The sequence below is a fragment of the Fulmarus glacialis genome, unplaced genomic scaffold, assembly GCF_000690835.1.
Source record: "Fulmarus glacialis isolate BGI_N327 unplaced genomic scaffold, ASM69083v1 scaffold20289, whole genome shotgun sequence".
Taxonomy (NCBI): Eukaryota; Metazoa; Chordata; class Aves; order Procellariiformes; family Procellariidae; genus Fulmarus; species Fulmarus glacialis.
In genome coordinates, this window is record NW_009234156.1 from 29,648 (window position 1) to 43,885 (window position 14,238).

Consider the following 14,238-nt stretch of genomic DNA (forward strand, 5'->3'; position numbering starts at 1 on the left):
AATCAATTTACCTCGTAGCATTAATTGTGTGTAACATTATGGAGAGTCAAAAAGGCTGGAAAACACTGAGCACATTACAATTATGTTTTTCAACTGGGATTTTCTGCATTAACTCTGATCCACTCCTAGTGCTAACTACGAAAGAATAGTCGATATGCAGGCTAACCATTATGCTTTTGTACGGAAGGCTTCTAGCAGTAGTATCGATAAAGTGATATCACTAATAAACTTTCCATTAATTGCTCAAGTATTACCTTGAGATGAGATGCAGAGGCCATAAACAGGATAACCTGTCACTCCAGTGTGCTAGGCAGTATGTCAGGTTATGAGGCTAGCAGGATATATGAGTTAATGTATAAATCTGTTATACTCTGGGCATGAATGAAGTGTTAAATATCTTAGGGAGAATACTTAAAATTAAAAATGAAGTGTTACTTAGATTTTTTTCATTTATGTCCACAGAAGTTTGCCTGTACCTGTTAACTCCTTGTGTTTCATTTTCTTTTTCATTGCTTTACCAAGACGAAACACAGAATACACACACTTGTTACAGGAATGGTAAAAATTTAATCTGGTATTCTTTTCAGGCTTTAGTTGGTAAAGCCAGATATTACCTTAGGATTTTTGTAAATATGTATATACAGGAATATTTCAGTCCTTTTTGTGTTAAGGGAAAAGAAGTGAACATCAGAAGATTAAAAAAATAGCACACATTTTTTTAATCTTATGATGTTTCACCAAATCTGACACTTTTATATGCTATATAGATCTGCCCATATAATTCAATTGAAGGACTGGAGCCTTCTCTTATAAAATTAAATAATTTTAAAATTTTATTCCCTATTTTGCTCCTCACTTAACCTTAGCATCAGAATTTGATTAATTAATTAATTTTGGTTTTTTTCTGCTCAGTTTCACTTTCTGATTCTCATGTATGCACAATTCTTTGATGCTGGTATTCATGGAATAACAGGGGAAAGGTTATATAAAGACAAAGGAAAAGGCATTTTTAGAACACTAATTTCAATAATGTTACGTAAATATACAAATATTTTTTAAAAAAATGTAAAGGCTTTAATTGAGTTGACAGTATCCTTTCAACCAGGTCTTCCACTGACACCTGCAGTATCCTCAATGCTCTGGAAAATGTTGGGGCAAATATTTGTACACTCTGATAACTTTGTATGAAATACAAATACTTATTTCTTGAGAAGAGTTCTGTGGATGCATTGTGAGCCTCAGTAAAGGCCATTTATAAAATCCCTTCCTGGCAAGGCCATTTTTGAGTTCAAAATCAGATGATTTTTAATCAAACACACACTGAGGTTTTAATGTTACAACATTTTGATTTTATGCACCGATTTAGTCTGTGACTTTGAACACTTCTCATATATGTAAGAATGTATGTGCAGACAGAAATGAGGAGCTATGATAAAGAACCACTCTCTTAGAAATACCCTATTGTAATACCCTAATTTCCCTCTGCTTTCAGAAACTTTGCAGGCAGATTTTTAATTCTGAACTAAAAATTAGTTTGCTGTATTTAGGCTCTGAGTAAACATTTGAAATTAATATTAAGGACACATCAATTACATTCCTTAATACCAGGGGGTGGGGGAGGCAGAAGAAAGTTTCAGGTTAATTATCTACGTTGTAGATGAAAATATTCTATACTAATGCTCTTGCAGGACTTCCTGAAGCTGTTACTGTCATGACCAGAAATTACAGAACACTATTTGTAAAGGATTTGTCTAATTAATTTCTTTTTCTCTTGATTACTGAATACAATTTTGTGAGTAAATTATCAGGGTTTTTTACAGATTCTACCTTTATACTCATCATTAGATACACTACTACCCAACTTTTTTTGAGGAAGAGACAAATACTTTCTTCCCGACCGGTTTTTTCCCAGCGTTCATTAAGCTGCACGCATTGGAATGCTTTTACCTGCCACCTCCAGAAACCATAATATATGCAGAGAACGGATGTCCCTTCTTTGTTTCCACCTTTCAACACAATGTTACAAGATAACACTAATAGGAAGCAATTCCACCACATAGACATTTTACATTATTTTCTTTATTTTACTGTGCAGGGTCTTTATTTGATGCCCATCTAGCCACTTAATTCTGAAGTTTTAGTTTTGTTGTTAAACAATCGTCACTGTAACCCACTGCAAATAGTGAAACAAAAAACCTTAAATTTATTCTTCTGCATGAATTCTGAGATTTTCAGGCTGGAGCAACACTGCACAGGAAGATGCCATGGTGTGGTACGTCAGTACCTTCCAGTCTGAACATATTAACCTAGATCACTGTTTTTTTCCTACCTAAGTAGCAGATAGATTCCCTTCTTTAAAATAAACAACTGCTCAGAGGTGTCAGAAGGGGAGTTGAAACCAGGAATTTCCAATTTTTCACAGTCATAAAATGTGGCCATCTGTACTATGAACTCATATAAGCCACTGTTGAACTTTACTCTTGTAGCAGGTAGAATTTTAAGAAACGGAAAGTTACAGTATGTGGACAGGAAGAGCAAAGTACAGAAAAGTCATGTCGTTTGCCAAAGACACCTGAAACTAGTAATATAAGATCTTCTTTTATCCTGAAGTTAGAATTATCTTGTAATTGTACTGCAAGAGTACTCTGAGACCCCAAATTGAAACCCTGTTGTGTAACTCCTATCTAATCCTGAAAAAAAATTGCAAACAACAATACAAAAGACAAAATGCTCATATTTTGGCTGCAAAAGTAAAGCCAAAATGTAAGAATACCTGTCACATTTTCCAAGCCCACATTTTCCTATGAAGTGGATACTTAGGTTTAGGAGTACCCCATTTTTTTTAGCATCAGGCTGGCACGCACTCATTAAATTACTTTAGATATTCTAGCTTCCAATACAGTCTTCTGTATAGGTGAAATTGGTGAAGTATACTTAGACTAGAAATCATGATAAAATATAATACTCCTAAAAATGTGTTAGCCCCAACCAGAGGCTGAGACATGGTGTAATCTTCTTGGGCTGTTTTCCCATTGTGCCACCTGGCCTAGATTTTGCAGTGCCATAAAATAGCATGCAGAAGAAGGAGGGAATAAGTTCAGAATTCTGCCGTACCTTTTGAGGAGGCTTGAAGGATGAAGTGTGGAATTGATGAGGTTCCACAAATCATTATGTTACTCTTTGAAAGAATAAAAAAAGCAGGGAAGAATTGCATAGTGCTTCACCAATAAAAGTGTAGTTCGTAATTACTCAATACATAAATATGAGAAAGATTGCAGAGATAGTTAGTATTGTTATGGGTGTGCTAAGAGAAAAGACAGTGTCAAAATCGTGTTTCCATGAATCGCCTTGGAAACATCCCAAATTCTGTGAGAACACATATCTTTGCACTAAGGCCAATTTAGACTCAACTGACAATATAAAGCCACCTTAACTGAAAAGGTAAGTGTCTCTTACTTTGCCAGATAAGTGCAATTTGGAAACTATATTTTGCTTGTCTTACTCTTGTACAGTTCAGCACAGACTGGCTACTCCTTGAGGAAGATGGGAAAGATTTTGTCCCAAAGGAAAAAAAAAAAGAAAAGAGAGAAGAGGATAATAAAACAGAAAAGAAAAAAAACCCAAACTTAGGGAACATGTTTGTTAGGGTAAAGAACTTTTAATATTTCTGTGAATTGTACATCTGTTTTAAAGCTCTAGTTTGATGAGAGCGATCTTTTTCTTTTCTCTGGTTCTGTTCCAGCAAAATGAAATCATTTTGTCTAGAGAGAAATCCTAATTCTAAGCAACCTATTTCTTGGTCCCAGTAGGACCGATATGACTTTATATAGCTGTTTCAACTCACACTATTAAGAACTTTCCTGTGACTTCTGGATCTCAGATTAATTCCAGAATCCCACATCATCCAAGTCACTAACTGAAATATTGTGAAACTGCACATGAAGAGGGTATTGAGATCTTGATTCATGCTACTGGTACTTCACAGTCCGATTATTATAATGCATTTCATTTCGATCTTCCCATCTCTCTTGAGAGTCGCCAGCAAATGGTCCAGAACTTCGGTTAGACTTCTTTTCTATTAGAGTTGTCACTAGCATAGCTCTTGAATTCTTTATACGCTTTGGTGATGTGATCTAGAATAAAGGCCTGCTTTTGACCTTCAGGCATTGGTATGACCTTGCTTAAACTTACTTTTTGACCTTTCTGTCTCCTGGTGTTCCATGTCCTCTCCTTGGATCATCAGCCAAGCTGACTTTCCCAGTCTGCGCTTGCCGCCTTAAAGTAATGGTTACAGGTGTATTGATGCAGTAATGACTTTACAGCCCAGCAAACTCCACTTCATTAAATTGGTTGTAATTTGAACTCTGAAACAAGATAGCATCTTGTGTAACTATATTTAAATAAATTAAGGTAAGAACTGTAGTATTTAGTTAGTGATAGATTGCCTTTATTTATTCTTATACTTTGTCCCAGGACATTGTATGTATAATTAAAAAAATAAGGCATATACTATTCTATAGTATGGTTATGATATATAAGCACATTGACATGAAATTTAATGGTGTAATTAGCAACAGTATTTTCTGTGTTATTCAAAAAAGCTTTTGCAGTATTTTACACTGCTTCCTAGTTATTAGTATATTAGTAATCCAGGTGATGTGGAGAGAAGTATTATGTGGATGGTAACTGTTTCATTTCAGAAATGTCAGGGCTTTATATATTCACAGTCTTAGTTCTGCATCACTTTTCCTTCACAGTTTACAAATACGCACATTTGGAAAAGTGAAGGAAAAGAAGTGGACGTTTTGTATTCAGTGGCCTAATTTCAGTCTCTCTAAAATCAGCATAAGTCTAGCATAATTCTAATGAAGTTCTGGTAGTATAACACTCAGAAAAGATAAAATACAGGCACTAGGAACTGAGTGCATAGAATGTATCTCTTCCGGAAAAGAAACAGATTTTTTTTTTATAAGTTCTTATGTGAAATGTAAAAGGTATTCTTTTGTAATATTTGAGAACTAATATAACGGGTATTGCATGTTTAATGCAACAAAGTAGCTGTCCTGTTTTTCTTTTTTCTTTTTTTTTTTCTTTCTTTCTGCACATTCACCTTTTCTTGAACAGAAATAAAAGGTTCAAGGCTTGTCAGCATCAGTTTATAGATAGCTGTTTAAAAATAATGAGATATTGGGTATTGTAAGGCTCAGGGCTGTCTTGCCAGACTCATTTATTTTCATTCACCTTTTGTCAGAATTGCAGACAGAAGACATTCAATTAAAACTTGTCACCTGTTGCATGTGACCTAATTTGTATTTGTGAGTGTCACAGATTAGGATATTTAGTTTCATATGGAACCATTAAAAAATGTAAAGCAACGGTAGTACTCTTAAACATTTTATGCCACATTTTCTTCATGTGAATATCTTTGTTTATGGACCATTCTGCAATGGAAATCACTTGCACTAAGAAATAATAGAATTTATTTACACAAAATGTCATTTGCATGGGAAAACTAAGTGGATTTTATGCATGTTCTTTTATGTTTTAATGCATAAATGACAGTGCACAAAAATTCAGCATGTAGATGATTAGTTCATGCAAAGTTAATGTTCCTTTCAAGAGAGGTTGAGTACTGAGCTGTGTAAGTAACACATTTATCAGTTCTTTTGTCAAACTGAAAAAAATACCCAACTCTGGGCTTTAACCAAAGACATTTTTTTCTTTCCATTCCTTTGCCAAAATCCAGCCTTCTCATCCCCTCCTCCCAGGACAAAAATGGATTTTCCAGAATGTTGCTTACATTTGGTTGCCTAGAAACATTTTTAATTATTAAACAAAAATCTGAAATGAAACATTGGTTTGAAACAACTTGTTTTACAAAAGCAATATTTTTCTCTTTTGATTTTTCAACCTGGAAGAAATTACTAAATATTTTAATTGGCCCAATACTTTTTTTTTTTTTAAATAATAACCTGTTTGTTGCAAATCTTTGTCAGAGGAACAAATAAATTAAGCAACTTATTCATAGTCACAGAGCAAGTTGGATATTAAAGTAATAAAACCACTGTTTTGTCTTTCAGTCCATTATATGGGCAGGTTCATGAACTAAATTGTTTTATAGACTTCTCTTGAGGACAGCCAATTTTATCCCATATTAACAAATACTTTTTGGTACTGACTGAATGTAAAGTAGGAGGATGATTTTTAGACTTCCTATGCTACACTAAATAATGTGTTTAATAGTGCAGATAGCTATCAGAAGACAAAACACTAAAGCCTTCCCCTGCTAATTGTTAATTCAGCTGTAGATCAGGAAAGCTTTAATGTGAGTCATAGCTTTTATCTTCTTTGATGACTTAGGACTCTGTTTTCAAAATATTACCTGCCTAATGGACACATATTTTACATCTCTAGCTGAATTTTCACCTGCACATGGTATTATCCAAATACTTTATAAACTGATTTCAGAAGCACTCTGGCATCCTTATAATTCAGCACACAAAACAAATATGCAGATCCAGAAAAAAAGATAGCTCATATTATCCTTTTCTTCACGCTGTGTTACTTCCTGCATGATTCTACTATATTGAGAGAGGTCTTTTGTGGTTTAAAGTGCAAGTATTTTTTCTACTACAAATCTTTCAGACTGTAGGATTAATGCACTGGCCTCACATTTCTCTAAACTATAGAGATTACTGAATTGTCTAAAGAGTAACTAAATGACCATGCATTCTTATCTCTAAATACGTTCTGTCTGTGTTCATGGTGGAAAAATCAACTGGTTATCCCGTTCTATGTGAATAAATGCAAAACCCAGAGTTTATAATGTTCACCCAAGCTTACCCAGCAATCTTACAAATAAGCACAGTGTGTTCAAGTGAACTGGAACACTCTGACAAGATGTTGTCCCAGAAGAGAACCACATCAGAACCTACCATTAAAATTCTTTTTACTCTTTCCAGTTTTGCTGTTAATCTGTTTTTTTGCCTCTGCTACGGATGTTCCTCTAAAGCTCAGCAAGATGAAGTTATGCAGGTATCCATTCTTACTGGTCTCACTGTACAATTTAAGACAATGCTGGGAATCTTACAGACATCTGTATAAAATGGGTCGTTACCCAGTTACATATCTCAAAAAATGAGATGGGAATATATTTAGTACATATCAAGTGCTGTGTTAGAGGGGTGGAGCTTGCCGGAACGGTGTCGGTGTAGAACATATCTGCTTGCTATAGATCTTTCATGTAGGGAGGACGGAAGGGGAACAAAATTTGAAATTTCCATAGGAAGTCAAAAGTGCAGGTTTGATTCTGACCTCAGACCTGTTCTTTACTTGATGTACTGGCAGGTGGAGAAGGAGTTTTGATTTATTCAGGTATTAGTTCATATTTAAGTGAGTAAGATTTATTTTTTCCAAAATAAAAAGCTCTTCCTGGTTGTAAGTAATAAGCAATTTCTTAAGGCAGTCCTGGTATTGATAGGTCTTGATTTGAAGGATTGGGCAAATGCCTTTGAAGTTAGCCTGAGGATTTCCTGTGGGTATAGAGCTTTGAGGAAAGGACAAGAATGTTTGTGTGACAAGTGGACAAATGAACACTGGAGACTTGTAGCCAAGGTGAGAAGGAGGCGATGGAAAAGAAGAAGAAAGGTAGATTATAAAGGACTAAATAGTATACGTTGGATATGGCTTGGATATGTATGGAAAAATAGGTGACATGGTTAAATAGGATGATCATACTGAGGACCTGAATTGCAAAAAGAATGATATATTGGGGTAAGGGCAATCTTTTGGATTATATAGCACCAGTCACAGTGGGTACCTGTCCCACACGAGGCATTCAAAGCAGTGTGAGAAAAGGACTACAGAATAAGAATAATAATTTGCGACTGTTGGTGAGGGAGGAACAGATGAGGAAAGACAGAGATAATGGAGAGTTCAGGTTTGTCTATGTTAAGTTTGTTTAGAGTGAAGTACAGTTATTTCTGTGCAAGACTATGTGGACACTTTCACTTTAGAGTAAATTCCCAATATAATTTTGTTGTGTGTTGATGAGCATTTTATAGAAATCATGCAAAGATCGTGTGAGGAACCAGACGGTGAACCTTTTTTGTAGGAGCTTGTATAGTAACTATGAGACCATTTTTTTTTCCTTAAGGCCAGCTGGAGAAATTTTTATGTTGTATTAGTATGTGTAATTGCCTTCTTTTAAAAAAGTAGCAATTGCATTGATTTACATAGTTTGATCTCTCCAGATACTACAGTTCTAGTCTAATCCTTATCTTCTGAACTTTGTAAATCATGTCAAAATGTGTGACTACTCATCACTCCTGAACAGATGAGTTCATGAGTTGTGCCTGTTCTAAGATGTAAAGTGAACGTGTTGCACTTGACTGTTGAAAGTAACTGGTATCGTAAGTGGTAGCAGGCCTGTTCTTTCTGTTGGTACCCTGTGGTCATCCCTGTTTTTCTCATTTGGGCTTTTGTTTTTGTTTTTCTGTTGAAGAATTTTAAAATGAGACTCAATGTTGGGGAATGTGAAGAATCAACTTGCTTGTCTTCAGTGGAGCTTTGTTCAGTGACATTAATGGATGTTTTGACCCTAAAAAACTGTAATGATAATACGTACAATGCAATTCCTTCAGAGATTTGCCGTGAGTTTTTAAAGGTGGGGTGGATATCTTTCTTTTCACTTTATGGTTGAGGACTGATAGGGTGTGTGAACAGAGAGGCTGAAGACTCTGGCAAGCCATATGCACAGCAGAGCTGAAGCAGAGGTCTTCTTAACTTCTCCCTGTACGCTAGCTAGATGCCACAGTATCCTCTTTAATAGTCTGAGTACAGAGTATGTGTTGAATTACAGCAATTACCTCTGTGATTGAGATGTTAAGCCACTCCCCCCCCAAGTGAAGATCTTAGTGGACAAAATTGTTTTTCTTTCTTCCCTTTGTTTTTCTAACAAAGAAGGGCATCAGCTGTGACTGTCTTGAGAGCAGATAAATATATCTTTATGTAATGAATTCTCTCATACAAACTAAAGGAGTTACAGGGGAAAATCTATGCATATACACAGGAATCTCTGGATTTCAGTTTGCTACCTGCCAAACTCCCAACAAGTTTTTATGGAATATCAGATGGGTATACTTTATTAAGTAGTGTCTTGCGTTTTGTTTACTTCTACAAAGACTCTTGGGAAGTAAAATACCACTTAGGGTGTGTTAGATTAGCGGAAATTGATTCAAAGATAGCTGCTTCGTAATGGTACTATGAGCGAGGAAAACTTAGGAGCTAAAATGATGGTAAACTCCATATCTGTTTTAATGAAAGGGTTATAAACCTCTAATTTATATTCCATTGGTATTAAATTATCAAAAATGTTTTCACATTAGAATTGGAATTAGTTATATTATAGATTTAGGTAATTTTAAAATGCGTAATACCATTACTCCCCAGTTATTTAGAATTACAATTTTTTCTTTTTAAAAAAAGAAAGTTGCTATATTTCTGGGTATAGCTATGTGTAATAGGTGAGTATAATTTTGCTATTGTGACATTCGTCTCTATTTCCTTCCATTGAGTGTGTGAATGGTTTGTATCTTGGCAAATGCAAAGGAGGTAAAAAAATTGTTCATCTTGGTAGATTTATATTATTTTAATTTAAGCTTCAGTTCCATTACTTTTTGATTAAACATACTTCTATCTGATGCTATCCATCTTTTATCACTATGAAATCTGCTCCCAAGCAGAAAGAAGGATGGCATCTGAATTATGCAGAAATAATTTTCTATCTATTTTTCTTCAAATGCTGGGCAGCCTTTTTCAAAATCCCACCAATATCGCATGTGGCTTGTTCTAATCCTCTGCCTATTTCTGAATATTCAACTGTCAGACCTTGGTCTTTTGCTGTTGTTTTTATGGAGCGTATTGTCCTGGATGTCATTTGCTTCAGGTGTAGCTTAAACTTCTGATTTGAGGGTAGAGTACACTGAGTTATCATTAGCTCTGAAAAGCTTTTGACTATCAGTTTTTAAAGTGGTCTTGTAGTTCATGCATTTCTATGTATAACTTTAAAAACAAACAAAAAATAACCACGCTTTGTTGACTGAATCACCATGAATTTTATCAAATAGCTTAGACCACAAATCAGTCACAGGTTTGGCAGTAATATAGGTAAATACCATAAATAAGATTTCATTTGTAATTATACAGTGACCTGTTCGGGTATGTGGTTGGTTAGTTTTATTATTTATATAATGTCATTCACAAAAGTATAATTGGTAACATACAACAAGAAATGTACTTCTTGAGTTTGGGGGAGTGAAATACACAGTCTTCTGCATTAAACTGAATGGAATTTCACTGTTAAATGCAGGTGATCATTATCCAGTTTCCTGGGGAACAAAAAGTAGTGAGCACTGTTGCATACAATTCACTGCGTTATAGTTACAGACATTGGTTGTGACCGTAAGCCAAATATCTCCTGTGTTACTAACCTTTATGGATATCAACAGTTCATCTGGGTGAATGAGAACCCCATGCACGCAAAGCCTTCCGGGCCAGTAGAAGAGTACAGACTTGGATCTGTAAATTGCCTTGGTTCAGCTAGTGAGTGTTCTGGTGTTTCATGCCAGCTTGGAGAGTAGAAAGGAAAAGAGAAAAAGCAAGAAATATGAAAGAAGAAGAAACAAAAACAAAACAACAAGAGTTGGCCTTGGATTTCTGGCTATTTGGCAAAATGGCTTTTCTTCACCAAAATCCAGTCAATCGTCTTTGGATGAAAGAGGACTGACAGATGTTTCCTTGTAATGAGACTGTGCTACCAGTGCAGGTTCATGGGCAGCACGTAAACTCTGTGCTGTATTCTTCTTGCTGTGCACATAAACTGTAACGTCTTTGCTGATGGCTTCTCTGCAGTCCAGAAGCCAGTTCTGGAGGTATTTCCTGCAAGGGAGAGAACGGGGAGATGGGAAGTAGTAGAGCAGGACATAATAATGGCGATAGAAAAGATGAATAGAGGGGGGAGACCTAAAACAGACAATGAAAAGAAAAGTGAGAAAGGGAGCTGCACTTTATTACATCGCTCACAGGGATCATTGATATGTAGTGTGTCCTTGCATTCTTGTCTAGTTAAATCCATGTCGTCAGGGGCAAATTTGGCACTTGGTATTACTTGTCCTGTTGCCCTGCCCATGTGCCGAGTTTTTCAACTTCAGTGTTATGTTACTACTTGGTTATACTGACATTCATCCTGGTTGTCCGGAAATCTGCCTGGGTGACTCAGAAGAAAATAAAAATACTTAATTGTTTTATAGGACTTACCATCTTTTTTTTTTTCCCCTCCTTTTTTAATTTTGTATATGAGAGCAGTTGTAGCTTGTTTCAGGAAAGTAAACTCCTATATATCCGTACAAAACAGGTAGCAGAATGTTTTATTGAAGCAATGAACATTTTGGAGGTAGAACACAAATGTTAATTCATCATTGATGACATCTAAATGAACACCCATACAATTTCTTTCAAACCCTCATGAACCATTTCGGGTCTTTAAGCCACATATATGTTGTTATTTTACTAAGGATACTTGCTTTGTATCCTCTGGCCATGTTAATCCATGTTAATGAAAAGCATTGGTTTTGACTATCTAAACTGTATATAGCACCCATTGTTTCTAAAGTTCTAGTTCTCTCTACTTCTCTACTCATAATGTTAACCTTGTATATCCATGGTGTTTATTACAGCTTTGAACTTCTGCTTCTGGCAAAGACGACTTAAGATCAGACTGTTTCAAATGGAAACTAAACTTGTTAGCTGTTTTCAGTAATCTGTAAAAATGAACAAATGGTTTTAAACGATCAGGAAATTACGTTGTATATTTAGTCTTGCATGTGTGAAAATCTAAACAGCTTGCAAATACTTGTAGTGCTGCTTTCCCTTGCTTTCTGAAATTAATCTTTTGGAATAAACATGTTTTTTAAATAAATATTGGAAGGCAGGAGATAGAAGATTGTTACCTGAGAGGCATCTTCATAATATATTTAGTTACATTTGCTTATTTTTCCCAATGCAGGTGTCCGCCTAGACAGAGTACGTGGAGGTCGCCAGAAGTACAAGCGCAGAATAGATGCAGAGAATAGCCCATACCTGAACCCTCAGCTAGTTCAGCCAGCAAAAAAGCCATGTGAGTACACCAGATACACGAAATGTCTTTTTGAATACAAGGTATTGACTCCTAGCCCTGTTTGCTAAGCTCCTTCTGACTGGAACAAGGGTTTGGTCAGAAGATATTACCATGAACACTATATCCATTTAGCTGTTAACATATTTTGTTTTAAATATGCTTATCTTTCTCAAGGTGAGTTGAACAAAGAATATTTTTACAGGTGGAAGTGTATAAAAGCATGGTTTATGCAGTGCAAATTTTACATTTACAGGTTATCTTTATTTTCAGTGGTACATAAAATGGTTCATACTGTGATCATTAGTTCGTTGAAGCTGCTAGTTTCAGATTCCACAAGAAAGTGATTTTTGTAGTTTTCACTAACTAAATGAGTCTGCTCAACCTCCCAATGAAAATACATTAAGAGCCTCATTAATTTATACCTGTAGATTAATACACTACCTAGCATTAGATTAAAACAGCAATATGCCACACTAATAACAAGCATAGATTGGTAGTTTGGGCTCTAGTACCCTTATGGATTTTTTTGCTTTGTTTTGTTAAGTTTTAATAATGTCCTTGATTGTGTCTCGCCAGGCTGAAATTAAGAGAGAGAGAGCGGGCTGATCATCTCATTGCTAAAATACAAGTTCCATCCTCTTTGCGATTAACTAAAAATAGTTAGGGGTTTTGCTTTGCAGCTTATATAAACTCAAGCAGTGACTGTACTAATTCCATGAAGTAAATTTAATAGCATTATAGCTGTAGTGCAAGAGGCTAGTGTATTACCCTGCAAAGGCACACAGCTGTATCAAGTGTTGTAAACTTCTGAATTCAAATGAGAATACACATGTCCAGTTGCTCCTGCCGGGAAGGTTAATTTGCTCCTAAAATAGAGAAATAAGCCAGAGAAATAAGGAGGCTAAACTCCTCCTTGTGTCCTATTTGCCTCTGCCTCTATGCCTCTGACAACACACATGTCAGTTTTAGGCTCCTGGAAATACCTGGCTGTATGGAAAATGGAGTTTGTTTCCATTCGTGTTCCCCAGTAGGGGACAGTGCTGTGTACAATACGTTTGAGCATATGGGGATCTGGAGAGCAAATAAACAGTCTTTGAACTGTAAGTGAAAGGGCATTTTAGCTGTGTCAAAGAAAAAACAGCCAGTTTTACATAAAATTAAGGCTTAAGTGAACATATGGCATAGTTTCCTTTTGCCTTTCCAAAAAACATTATGCTGATTATATTCCTTCAATTGTCCAATCTGGCATCTTCTACTCAGCCTCCATAAGCTGTCCCACCGTTCTGTAAATACAATCTAGGGCTGCACTAAGCAGATTTTGCACATTATAATAAAAACTTTCTGATAATACAATAAAATTTAATAAACTCTAATGCTTAATTTCATTAGAGGTTTAGTTTTCCTGGGTGCACAGATTGTCAGTTTTTCATTTACTTGATATTGTCATTGAGTAGAAATGTTGATAGCCTAGCATACCAAAAAAGCTAAGACCAAACAGGCAAAAAAAAAAAAAAAAAGCCCTTTAATATGAACAGAGGTTAACACTGTTGTACTGAAACACAAGAATCTCTGTGTAAACCCAAGATTACTGCAAAGTAGTGCACTACATAACCTTTAAGATGATAACTACACCAATTTCTGTAAGCTCCATTTGTCTGAGATAAACTAACCCCCTTATAAATCATTACTCATTATCTAAGTGCGTCCCTTCATTTTCCTTAGCTTGTCCAATTACAAACATTTTTGTAACAAACATTTTATAAAACTTAATTTTCAAATCCTGTCAGATAAGTGTCAAGATTGAAACAGTTGAATCGGTTTTGTGTGGAAGTAGCCTGGGAGATTTTCTGGACCCTGACTGATAGTTTGTGCATAACAAAGGCACAGGAATGAAAATTGGGTTCTATTGATTCTAATTAGGAAAACATTACATAAGATTTACCTAGAAACAGTGCTCATGGCTATTCAATTTCCTGAATGATGGAGCTTTCTGAGTACATTCAGAATTTTCCTATGGTCTATACTAATGCACGCTCCAATACAGGTAGCTTTTTCCCCCTATA

At 35.6% G+C, this 14,238-nt stretch overlaps 1 protein-coding gene across 1 annotated transcript in view; it reads left to right on the forward strand.

Annotated features, from left to right (window-relative positions):
* The first annotated feature begins 12,066 nt into the window (after positions 1 to 12,066).
* ESRRG (estrogen-related receptor gamma) overlaps positions 12,067 to 14,238 on the forward strand; it is a 50,980-nt gene continuing 48,808 nt past the window's right edge. Inside the window, exon 1 of the mRNA XM_009585571.1 lies at positions 12,067 to 12,175. The gene's annotated coding sequence lies outside the window, so the exon portion shown is untranslated. The remainder of the gene's footprint in view (positions 12,176 to 14,238) is intronic.